The sequence below is a fragment of the Excalfactoria chinensis genome, chromosome 1, assembly GCF_039878825.1.
Source record: "Excalfactoria chinensis isolate bCotChi1 chromosome 1, bCotChi1.hap2, whole genome shotgun sequence".
Classification (NCBI taxonomy): Eukaryota; Metazoa; Chordata; class Aves; order Galliformes; family Phasianidae; genus Excalfactoria; species Excalfactoria chinensis.
The window spans coordinates 153,456,579-153,470,131 of record NC_092825.1 but is presented as its reverse complement, the minus strand read 5'-3'; positions in this window follow the sequence as shown (position 1 = coordinate 153,470,131).

Below are 13,553 nucleotides of genomic sequence, written 5' to 3'. Positions count from 1 at the left end.
TCAAAAACAAACAACAACAACAATAAAAACAATGAGATTATGAAAGAAGGACTATATTCTACAGAGAAAATAATCACGTGTAAATGCTGCTAGCAAAGCAGAACAGGATTTTCTAGATGGAAAAGTGGTAAACTCTCAACAGGAAAACACGTGTGATGGTCTTATGATAGGTTATTATTGTTCCCCAAGAAACCAAAATAAAGGAAGATAGATTTATACTACAACAAAATTTTGCTGCTGGCCCTCTGCATGCAGGAAAGGAAGGATGATTTTTTTTTAATTTATTTATTTGTTGTCAGTGCCTAAGTAATGTTCAATTTAAATTTATGGAAAAAGGAAAGAGAGAAGAAATTGAAGTAAATAAATTATTTAAAACAAAGTTTATTCATACCATCTAGAAATGTGAGGAATAGAAAATAAATGGAAACAAAGAAAATTAAAAGAAAAATAAATAAATAAAAAATAAGAACTTCAGAAAAAAGGAGGACAGAAAGTGAGGGATACCGACCAGTAGTTCTGATATTACTTGTTCATGACTCTCTTATGGTGTCTTACTTTGTGTCCTGTAGGTGAAGCATCTGTCCCCAGATGCTGCATCAATACCATTGACCTAAGAATTGAGATGGATGTACAAATGTCTTTTTATATTCATATTCTATTGCTGTTGATAACTCTTAAAGAATTTTATCCAGAAACAGCATATATGATGGCCCACTATAGTCCTAAATGTTAACTCACAGATTAAACATAGCATTGAGCTGTTCATTTCTATGAATTTTTAAGAGTAAACAGTTCTCCTCATTCAAAATTTGGTCGTGTCTTGATGTTTTTATTATTTTGTGATTAGCTATGTAACTTAAATTACATCTGAGAACATGATTATGCTATACAGACACAATAATGTTCATATGTTTAATATAGCTAACAAGAATGTAGGCACAAACTGGCTTCCTTGATTGGAACCTAACTGTAAAATCAGAACTTCACTGTCACAGTTTTAAAAAGTAACCTCTGTGTTTTAGCAAATACCTAGGACAATGTATTAAGTTTATTTTTCACTCTCTGAATATTCTGTTCTTTCTGAACTTAAAGTTCCTTACATATTCTTAAGCTGTCAGCTTGAGATTGTCAGCTGCCTTTGAAAACCTTGATTTCACACTCAGTCACTGAGATCAGGTTACCATTAATCTTTCTAGCTTCATGTACACAAATTAAAATTGGTATGTCCTAGTTCTTAAAAAGGTGACACTTAGGGTTTTTATCCCTCTGCAGAATTACCTCTGTACAAAAGAACAGCAGAACCAAGATGGCTTATATATTTGCCTGGAAACTTTTCCAACTGCAAACCATTTGGGGAGGATTATTTCTTTTCATTATTTTGTATTTTATTTTATATAATTGTATCCCTTTTTCTTATTATCATCTAACGTCATTTAGAAATAAATCAGACTAATCACAAGTTAAAACACTACTTGACTCACTCATTCTCTGCAGTAATGTTGTTAGGGACTGAAATGCCTGCTGTAACACAGAAATCTTTGTTGCCTCCTGACACTGAGCCACACTACACCTGCCAGTCTCCGAGTTGTCACTTTTCTAGATTTTTATTTTTTTTTTAAACTAAGCTGAAGCATCTAATTAAGTTTAAAATAGAATAGCCCTGGGAAGAACTCTTCTGAAAGCTGCAGTAGAGATAGCAACTCATCTTAACTGGAGGCTAAGACTAGCAATACTCTGTTCTTTCATGAAATCATGAGAGCTTGATGCAAACAAAAGTAATACTTCTGCAAATTCAGCTGGCACAAAGCAACCATGTAATGAAAGGGAAAACAAACAAACAAACAAACAAACAAACAAAAAAAACGTTAATCCGTAGAGGAAAACTAACTTGGGAAAGAATGAGTGGCAGGTGAAATGCAAATAGATTAGCAGTATTTTTGCTGATGTGGTGTTTCCAGGTCTGTTTGGCACTGATATGGTTAAAGGGAGAAAAAACAAACAAACAAACCAACAAAAAAAAAAAAAACAAAAAAACAAAAAAACAAAAAAACTGGTTAACTAGAGTTCAGCAACAAGTTCTGAAAAATTCAGCTTGGCTTAATAGCAGAATCTCCATTGCAGTTATCACAGTCAATCTGAAACCCCAGGCCCTTGTTTCAAGGAAGTTTTCTGCATCACAAGCTGTTAGGTGCCTGAGCTGAGATGAGAAACCGTGGTTTAATTTTTGAGTGTGCATGAACTACCAAAACCAGTTTCAAGTGCATCTAGAAGGCCTGATTCAGAATTACCCTAGTATCAGCTGAATTAATTAAATTCACTCAGTAAGTCACTGAAGGTAAAATTCTGATTCTGATGTACAGTCCAAAACAATAAGCAGTGTGAAAACTACAGGACCTAAGAAAGCCAAAGCAGTGTACATCTCTTTTCCCCTACACTTTCTCATAACTAGTGAAAGAAAAAAACAATTTACTTGTGCTTTATGTTGTTGTCTTAATGCTTTCTCAGCTATGCTAACTAGATACAGAAGTGAAGAGGCCTAAAGTCATGACCCTAGCTATCCCTCTAAGACATCTGTAAGAAGACATAGTCTGTTCATATATATCTACATGAAAATTCTACATTATTTTTACAGCAGTGCACAGGAGCACTTATTTTCCTTATGATCCTGCATTGGATATGGTCCAGCTAACAGTCTAACCCTAGAAATGACACATTCAGTCATTCACATTCATAATGTGTAAAAATTGAAGTTCATTCTGCAAAAATTAATTTATAATGATGAATGGATTCTACCTTCTACTCCAAAAATTATAACCTTATAATAACTTTTAAACATACAATTTATACTTAACATTTTAATGTTCATTCAAATTTCTTGACTTCTACAAGTGTAGATTTAAATTTTCATAATAAAAAGATTTCAAAACAGAAATATTACTTTCTGAGAAACATTCAAGAAGAGTAACCTTGAACCCTTGCTTAGAATACTTATCCACTAAAATGCTGACTTGAAAGTCCCAGGCTTTCAATTTCTGGTGTTTTTACTTTGCTTTGTTTTCTTTTGGTCTGCTTTGTCTGCTTTTCTTTTATTTGCCTTGCTTTACAGGTGTTTGGATTTTTATTTGGATGGTTGGATTTGCTGGCTTTTTTTTTTTTTTTCCTTTTTCACTCTGTTTTGTTTTGCTTTCACAGCTGGAGATATTGAACTAAATCAGTAGGTGTTTACAGAAATCCTTGAAAGGTAAAACCAATTTATTTCTCATTGCAATATTAACAAAAAAGAAATACTTTTTTTTTTCTTTTTTTTTTTTTTCTCCCAGGTAAATTGAACCTGGTGTACTGAAAATTTACTTAGTAGTAAGCAAAAAATTCTTTAAAAAAAATTAGCATTTTACTTTTTTAGTATTTTGCATTTGTATTTCATAACTACATTAACAATCAAAGAGTATTCAGAGAACCTTGAGGAGACAACAAAAGAGGAAGCTGTTGAACTATAAGCTGCGTGGGCAAACAGTGAGGAGAACAGAAAACTGGATGAACAGCCAGGCCCTGAGGCACTAGACAGGTTCGTGCACAGAGTCTAGTTGGAGGCCAATAATGAGCAGAGTGTCCCTGAGATAAGTACTGGTCCCAGGCCTGTTTATAATCTTCCTTGATGTACTAGACTCTGAGTTTACTATCAACCACACCCCAGGTGACATGAAACTGGGTGGAGTGGCTCATTCACCAATGGACTATGCAGCCATCTAGAGGAACCTGGACAGGCCAGAGAGGTGGATTTGAAAAATAATAATAATAATAACATGATTTTTAACAAGGATAAGTGCCAGTAGTCTTGCATCTGGGGAGGAACATCCCCAGGACATGCCTGAGCAGGACTGGAGCAGATGATATTTGGATGTCCCTTCAAACCTCAACAATTCTGTAGTTTTGAGATAAACTGTTCAGGTTTACTCGTTTTCTTTCCAGAATTATACTGGTAAAAGACAGTAGAGACTGAATTTGAAACTATATTTCCAAGATAAGCAAGATAATGAAAATTTACAGGAGGATGATCTACCAGCAAATGACATACAGAACCAGTCTGTAAAACTTCTATTAAAAAGGTAGTTTACATATGCAGATATCAGATTTGCAGTAAATAATAATCTCAAATGTTTTCAGATTAATATTAAAATTTCATAGGAAATGTATGTGGAATATGAGAATGTTAAAGTGAAATGTCTCCAGTATACTAACTATTTTGTCTTTAACACTTAATGCTCAGACTGGAGTACTGAAGTACTTCACTTATATGAAGCTGTCGAATATAATTGGTAGTGTTTCTGAGGAAATAATGTGTGGAACTATAAAGTTCCTGAGATGTGTCGCTTTAAATCTCAGACTGTATAGCTTTGACATTCAGAATTCAAAAGGTTTAAAACTAGGAAATTATTACCCACATGTAAAGAATGATTTGCTGAATGTCTTCCCCAAATATTCTTTTCTTACATTTCTTTCTCCCTAATGGCTAGAGAGTTGTGATTAGCTTTCTCTCTTGTGTTGGTGATTGACAGTGGAGACAGCAATGTTCCCAGAGACAACATATCAACATGTTCTTCGTTTTCTGTTCAAACTTCCTTATTTTATTTCTTTCCCCCCTCAGATGGGAAGACTGGGAAATGGGAGGAGGAAAGAAAAACATATATAACATAACAACTGCACATTCTATTTTCCCTACAACTACTCGTTTCTTACAGCAACATCATATTTTTCTCAGCACTGGCAAAACCACGACATTTCTTTTTTATAATTCCACTCTCCAGAGTGAATGAGAGAGAGTGGGGCTCTTTTCCCCAACTTTATTTTTTGTTTTTTCCCCTAAAAATTCATAAAAACTCCAGGGTTATTTTTAGCAAATATACTCCCATTACAGTATTAGTAACCAGTGGGTCTTTTGAGAGAAAAAAAATAATTGTATGGTAACCACTTCCAGAGGCAGCTGCTAAAGGTGTTATTTAAAAAACTGTCTGACCTGGACAGCTTCCAAATGAGATTTCTATATACCTGTTTATGCATACATAACTAATCAAGATTACACTCTCTTATAGGAAACACAGATGTTATGTAGTATTAGCGTGGAAAATTATTTTGTTTCTCTTTTTCTGTTTTCTTCCCTTTTTTTGTAGCTGCAGCTTCTTTAGAAATAACTTCCTATGTAGAAGATTCTCTTTGCTATACTCATGGAGTACTTCACTGCATGAAGATCTGGTTTGGATCAGCCAGGTGTTGCCCTACTTAGCAGTCTTTCCCTGTGGGCACTCCCTTGTTTGCAATGTAGTCATGCAGCCTTCTTTAGAAACTACCATACACATGCACAAACAAGCTCATACAGAGTTAGCCTTTAAGCAGAACTTTAAGGAAATTTAAGGAAATACCTTGTCTGAGGAATTCATATTTCAATTTCATAATTAATTTGGTACCAGGGGAGCCTGTAATTTGACTTAGTGTGACTTATCTCTCATGATCAGTGATGTTTTCAAAAGAAAACCCATGACCATTCTGTGATTTTTTCTCTCATAAGCAAACCTACATTGAGCTATTTCTTATTCTGAACTATCCAAGAGGTAACACAGTTCAGCTTTGTAGGGAAATTATATGAATATGAAAAGGAAAACATTTTAAAACCACATATGCAGAAGCCCAGAGAATTCTCCTTTGTTTAGAAATATGAGCGGAGAGGGGAAAGGAAATACAACTGCGTAAAGCTGAAGTGGAATTTGAGCCCAGATTGCAATGTGCACATAGTCAGCAACAGTTTAATAACAAAGTAAGCTTGATCCTTCTTGTTACTATTTGCTGTGAAACTCCTTACAGAAGTCATGAGGAATTACAGCAGCTCAGTGTCCTAACATTAGGTTTCAGAATAAAAGTCAGACTCAAGCTGCTCTGTCAGTCAGCCAAGGGCCTGCAAAAAGACAGTAGCATAAGCAGAACATAGGTAGTGTATAGACCTTCAGTACTTCTGACCTCCCTACAAAGAAGCAAATTTCTTTTTATATCCTTAATCCCATGCAATCCAAATCTCTGTAACAATGTCAACTTTATTGTTTTGATCATTTTCTTGGCAGCAATGTTAGAGCTAGTTAGCTGCAAATTATTCTGGCTGAGTCTCCAAACATGAATATGTTTGTGAATTATAAATTATATTCAAAGACATGTCACTCCTGCCTTCCCAGCATTATACAAAGAAGTCCATTAAACGGTATATAATACGGGATTAATGCTATTTCTTTTGATGTCAGTAGAGAAAAAGACTGACCATGATCTTAATGCACTAGTTAGGATTTTGATGAGTGTGCTCAATATGACCACTCATGCCTCTTGCTGTGCAGTCCAGGGAAAGTCTGTAAGCAAAACAGTATACAAATGTTTAAATCCTGAATCCCCAAATACGCACATCTGGGGCAGTTACATTAAATTTATAAGTTTATCCTAGAGAGGGTTCTGAACCCATTCTCCCATGTTTTAAGAAATGCATTTCATTATAGGGGCATTGCTTTTCTAGCTGTGCATAGGAGAGTTGCAAACCACCATGCTGCAAATGTATTAGCCACTTAAGGTTCTGATGTCTTATTACAAGTCTCTGTTTCCCAATATCTCTGAAAGAGATGCCTGAACTCTGGAGAAATATGAGACAGAATGGGACCGGTGGGTGGAATTTACCTCATCTAGCTTAGACTGACGTATTCATTACTGACTATACAAGCTATAAAGAAAAATAGACATTTTCAAATATGATTCATCTAATTCATTTTGCATGTGTTCTTCGAGACACTATGGCATTTAATGCAGATAAGGATACATATTTCCATAGGAGGCTAGTTCAGATATAGCTAACTGCAGATATTCAGTCACAAGGACAATACCCAGTATAATTCCTGGCACATCTGCTTATAAAGGCAGATCAATCTCCACTCATTGAACTCATGTTGCAGATTTCTGCTCCTAACTTTTAACCCGTGAGTAGACAATTGTGGGAATCAGTGCTCTGAACTCTGACAAAAGATGTGGAAAGTGACCAGACAAGTATGATGTTGATGGGTCTTCCACAATTATAGCCTCTAAAGCTACATGTACATTGCTTTCTTCAATCATTATTTAAAATCACATTTGATATTTTACTCTGGTCATTAACACTGCCTGATGATTAGGTCCAGACAGTTCGATCTCTTATGTAGAAGTCTGGCCTTCAAAGCTATTTTCAAACAAAATTATTTTACAGCTTGTAGCTTTTCAACAGAGACCATGGAATACTGAAACCCTCCACAAATCAGTCATCTGATCCAGTATTGAAGCCAACCTGAACTGTCTTGTCTTACCACCTTTGCATTTTACTTTACTCAGTCTGCTAGAAGTATTTCATTATATTTTTAACACTGGTTTCTACTTTACGTGAATATTCTATTCCTAACATTTGCAAAGCATTTATGAATTCTAAAAATTCTATGATGGCAAAGAACTGCTATTTGTCTGATGTCTTTGTATGTCCTTCTAGATACCATCTGCCTGTGTATTGTTTAATTTCCAAAATAAAAGATAAACAGATGATATTGTTACTTCAGCAATGTTTGTTTACATAGGTAGAGCTTTCGTTATAAAACTGAATACTGCGAACATCCTGTAATGCACACACAGCTTGATGCTTGCTGCCAAGTCTGACTATGCATCTTCCTACAATACTTAAGTTAAATTAAAATAAAATATTTAGCGGATGATTTTAAATACCAGATTTCCTGAATGTCTTGAAGTTTCACAGCAGGATTCAGTGCTATTAAAAAGTGTGTGAATTGGTTATTTGCACACAAAAATATGCATAGTCAGCTGTTCTTAGACGTTCTTAGCTGCAGGACCACAAAGGCATATTTAATACATATTTATGGCATGTTATCCAAAATTATACTGATGTATAAGTGTTTGATATTTAGATTCCAATCTAGCTATGCATAAATGTATCATTTGCTCAAGCAAGTTCTTTAGATCTTGGATATGAATGTACTTGGACAGTGTACTTTGAATTGTATTTAGAATTGTTTGAGTTGGAAGGGAGACTTAGAAGTCTTCTAGTCAACTCCCCTTAACAGGGGTATCCTTAGCTAGATCAGGTCGCTCAGAGCCTGATTCAGCCTGACCTTGAATGTCTCCAGAGGTGGAGCATTCAGCACTTCTCTGGGAAACTTTTTTGTAAAAACTGTCTTCCTTATATCCAGTCTAAATCTCCTCTCTTTTTGTTTGAAGCTATTTTCTCTTGTCCTACTAAAGTGTCTGTCCCCTTTCTTCTTATAGCCTCACTATAAGCCATGCAGATACTGAAAGGCTGCTCCCAGGTCACCTCGGAGTCTTCTCCAGAATGAACAGCCCCAGCTCTCAGTCTGTCCTCATTGGGAAAATGTTCCATTCCGTGAATCATTTTTGCAGCCCCCATCTGGACAAACTCCAACAGGTGCATGCCTGTCTTGTACTGAAAACTCCACATCTGGATGCAATATTTCAGATGAGGTTTCACCAGAGAAAAGTAGATGAGCAAGATTACCTCCTTCTCCCTGCTGATAACATTTCTTTTGATGCAGCCCAAAATTCATTTGGCTTTCTGGGATGTGAAGGCACATTGCTAGATCATGTCCAGTGTGCCATCCACAGGTATCTCCAGGTCCTCTTTGGCAGGGATGCGCTCTCTTTCATCCACCTGCTTGTACTGATAATGGGGGTTGGTGTAGCTATGCAATTCTGTATAGAAATTCACAGTCATAGCATTGTATAGTTCTAGATATCATGTAAGCTAATTACTACAGATCCACAAATGGCATTTCAAAACAGTTATAAAGCAATGTATGTAGGCAGACAATGTTTCTAAAGGCATATGCCCTTACACTGGGAAATTTGTAGTCTGTGGAAGAAAGCTGATAACTATTGTTTTAATTGGTAGCATAAGTAAATAACCTCTTTGGAGGAAAACTCAGAGTAAGATAAGAAGGGGTCACTGACACCAGATGGGGGACATCTGTGCTACCAGAAGATAAATAAATTGTTTTTACTACAGCATCCATTAAACTGCACACTATAATTAAAACTGCAATATTGAACATGATTTTTTAAAAATGGCACATGGTGAATATATGTTAGTTATATTTAAGATACAGAGTATCTCCTATTAGTATTATTATTTGTCTTCAAATTTGTAAATAATGCTTTAATGGATACCCTGCAAAAATATTAGTTTCAACTGCAGCTCCTCAACAGCTTTTATAATTCTCTACCCCAAATTTTAATTCCATCAAACATTTTGAAGCTGTTTACCTTCCCTTGACTTTCAAATAATAACAATGTACCTTTTGCTCATTCCTTCAAATAAATACGTCTCAGTTTTTGTATGCTTATTTATAGTCTGTCCATAATGACACAAACTGTGGGCTTACAGACTGTTCACATTTCAAAGTGCAATTTCATTTTCATCATATTTGTTCAGACTCATATTACTAATTTATTATATTGTATTTATTATCAGTGAATGGTTAGAAAACAATCAGTCTACATTGATTACACTACTTATACGTACACTCATTGTTTATTCCAATGGCTTTTGATCTGGAAGCTAATAAAAAAATTTCTATGAAAATAGTAACCACTGCCGCAGTATTCCTTCAGATGCAACCCATCAAATACTGTGGACTGTTATTTCAATAGTTTGGTAACCATTTATGACTGTCAGGATCCTCTAGAATCACTAGCTATTGTCTGGAAAATACAATAAAATACTGTGGCTGTAAAATGTCTCATCCTTGGTATACCATTCTGAAGACATCACCTAACCTGTATATTAACATTTTTATTATTTTTATTATTTATTTTATTTAATACTTGCTAAATAACATAATTGTCCACAGCTGCTATCTAGCCATAATGCACAGGTCTGCTGGCTGACAACCATAACAATCAATAAATTAGAAACAGTACTCAACCTTATCTTTTTAATACCAGAACTGCATATTCACCCTTATCTTATCACACAAGCACTAGGGAGGAATTGAAGCATGTTTTTTTTTTTTTTTTATTATTATTATTTTTAATATATTTTTCCAGATATATTAATGGACAGTACATTCTCTACTCCTTCATGTGAAGTGCAGCAGCATACTGTTAAGTAGTAATTGTCTCAGAGGTGGCCTTTTTTCAACAACAGATGAAGTGAATCTAGCTTACGACTTCTATGAAAGCCTGTTAATAGTTAAAACTCAGTTTTAACTCATCAAAATGAAAGACACATGTGAAATCAATAGCAATAACCTCATTGACATAAGTGATGTCAGGTTTTCATCCACTATGCAATGCTAAATGGCTTTCATTAAAGAGACAATAATTATAAGGGTGTTGATTGCAAGTAAGTCCTAAATTCTTTTATTGAGTTAGCTTGAAATCTAAATAATGACTTTATGAGACTAAGTATTTCAGGATTTGGACTAACAATAAAAATAAAATATATTGACAAGTAGTATACTGCATCTGTGTCTATAATTTCATACTTTAGCCACAGGCTACTGTAAGTATAAGAAGAGACAAAAGAAGCAGTTTAATATCTGATATCCTTGTTAGCTTAGTGAAAAAAAAAAAAAAAAAAAAAAAAGGTTTCAGAACAGACCCTTGGAGGGCATTTTGAAAGTCACACATACGTGGTGGAATGTCTGATAGAACTGTACAGAAACCAGCAGGAGAACCATATTTTGGAATAAATCCAGGACTTCTGCTCTGTGGGACAATAGAACTTAGAAACATGGCAATTAATGCCTTCTACCTGGAGGAATACGTGAAATGGATGAAAACAAAACATTATTTTCCTCTTCTTTTCATTATGACTCTGGGGTTATGTACCAGCACAGTAGTTACTGCTTTATCTTCAGTTTTGATTTCACTTATTTCCTACCACATGTAGACAACAGAACATTTCCTTCTTTCAGAATTAGGACTGTTTATATTCAGGTGTGTAAATCTCTAGCTATGTTTATTTGAAGATGCTGACATTCTCACTTCTTTATGGACATAACTGCAGTCTGCAATCACGTTCTCTGCTGCATACATGCTACTTACAGAATAAATTGGATAGTTAATGTACTGAGGAGTGATCAAAATGCCTTTTTTTTTTTTTTTTTTTTTTTTTTTTTTTTTTTTTTTTTCCTCTGGACCCTCAAATTCCTCCTTAAAAGAAGTGATTGCTATGGGAATGTGTGTAAAACCCCTACATTCCAATAATGGCTAAGCAGGTGGCGACTTGTAATTACTGTGATTACTGTTATTGACTAGCTACAAATTGTGCTCACAGCGTGTCTGTGCTAAAACATCCTATTATTCTTCTTACCCCTTCCTCTTGACATCTCACATTTGTTCTTTTTTTAATCCTCCTATAATGTCATGTCTTTAAAATTTTAATGTCTACAAAGTGAAGATTTTTCTTACATGTAAATCAGCAAGTACAATACTGTTCTGGTACCAAGTAATAACCTCTCCCACAAGATCAGATGCAGTGGAACCCCTTCTTAAATAAGGACTTCTCAGCAAATTTGAAGATGCCCCCAGTTTATATGTGTATATGCACATGCATATTGGAGTCAACAAAGCTGGTTCTTCCAAAACACTCTTGCAACAAAAGCTGAAAATGATAACTTCAAATAAAGTCAGAACTGATTTAAATCCTAAGAATATTCTGAAAATATGTAATGAAAGAATGAATTCTCAGAACTAATTCCAGCTTTTCCCAACCAGAAAACCTGACTAAAATCAAATGAGGTTATATATGTTTCTTGATACAGAACTTCCTCTTCTCTTAGGTTGAAATCTCTTTATTTCCATTGGCAGAAAGTCACAAATATGAGTATTTTCAGTGCAATCAGTAGGAATTGGCAGTTCATGGTATGGCTCAAACTATGCTATATTCGTTTCTCTTCTCTCACATCTCCACACTGCAGTATGTCCAGTAGCAGTAAAGCACTGCATAATTAGTCATCACTTAGTGAAACTGCATTGAATACCGTAAAGTAGAATGAAGCATACTAGAAAAAATTTTGTCTCTTAAGCTATTGCTAATGTTTACTTGTGGTATACGGCTAGCAGAACTGGAGTAAAATATTAATTTTCCCTCTGTATTTTTGTAGAATGAAAGAGCCTGCAATAATCTGTATTAAGTGAAGACAAAGGGATAAATTCTTTGGTTGTGTATCTCTGCGTATAGGAGTTAAATTTCAGTTAGAGCTGCAAGCAGTGTAAGAAGTTGTGTCAAGGTATAAAAACTAGCAGCTTTCAAATTCCCAGATGCTCCTTTTTAGCTACTTACTTTACAATCATTATTTGATAAGTGCCATCTTTCGTCTAGATTGTGTCCTCTCCACTTCTCCTCTCTTCCTCCCTTTTCCTTTTCAGGAAACATTCAGAAAAGGTGATGGTTTTCTTCTGAAATGCACTACAAAGACGTATCTTTAGTTCTGTTGCCCTCCTGATCTCCCATATTTTAGTTCAAGTTTTTCAATTAAAGTACATTGATTCTGAGTTAAATTTACTTTAAAATGATTCATTTCATCTAATTTTATGATGAACATTGATTTTTATTTGGTGTCTACTATGTAGTTTCAATAAAAATAGTAATGGATGTTGTTGATGCACGTTATTTACCATTTGATCTGATTTCTACAGCTTCAGGACTTTCTTGAAGGTGCATGCTGCTATGTTAACAAGAATCCTGACCTGCTCATTTATGTCAGCAGTCACATCAAAATACACCCATTACTACGAGAGTAGTTTGAAGATTTTATCTTTAATCTGGAATGTGCAGGTACTTTATGATAGAACATGTTTGATTATCTTCTGTTCTACCACCTCTGACTGAATTTTTTCCAGTGGAAATCCTCTGCATTTATTTAGCTTGTTTTTGATTTAACATATGATTGAACAAACAGAATATTTTGTAAGGCTTTTTTGCCATATCCATACTGTTAAACCATAAGACCAAGCCTGAAGGAAGATGTATATCTACAAGATCTACTTGCTCAATATCCTTCAGACTGAATTTGCAGCCATCCAGCTGCCAGGAGGAAAAAGTGAAAAGGGGAGGAGGGGGGAGGCTGGAGGAAAGTACCTTCTTGTTGCGTTTTTAGGAGACATGTAGCAAAGCACCACACAACCGTTTGTTTATTCCTCCCACTGCAAGACAGAGAGAACTGAGGGACAAAAAGTAAAACTTGTGAGTGGAGACAAACCCAGTTTAATAAGAAGGGGGTGGGGGGAAGGAAAAAAAATTGAATATACAAAAACAAGTGAACAATTACCACCAGACTGATGTCCAGCCATCCCCTGAACAATGGCAAATGGTAGCCCTCTGGATCAATACCTGCAATTTTATCGCAGTGCATAATGTCATATAGTATGGAATAACCCTTTAGTCACCTGGGGACAGCTGTCCTAGCTATGTCCTGTCCCAGCTTCTTATGCAACCCCAGCCACCTCACTGACAGGACAATACAAGCAGCAGA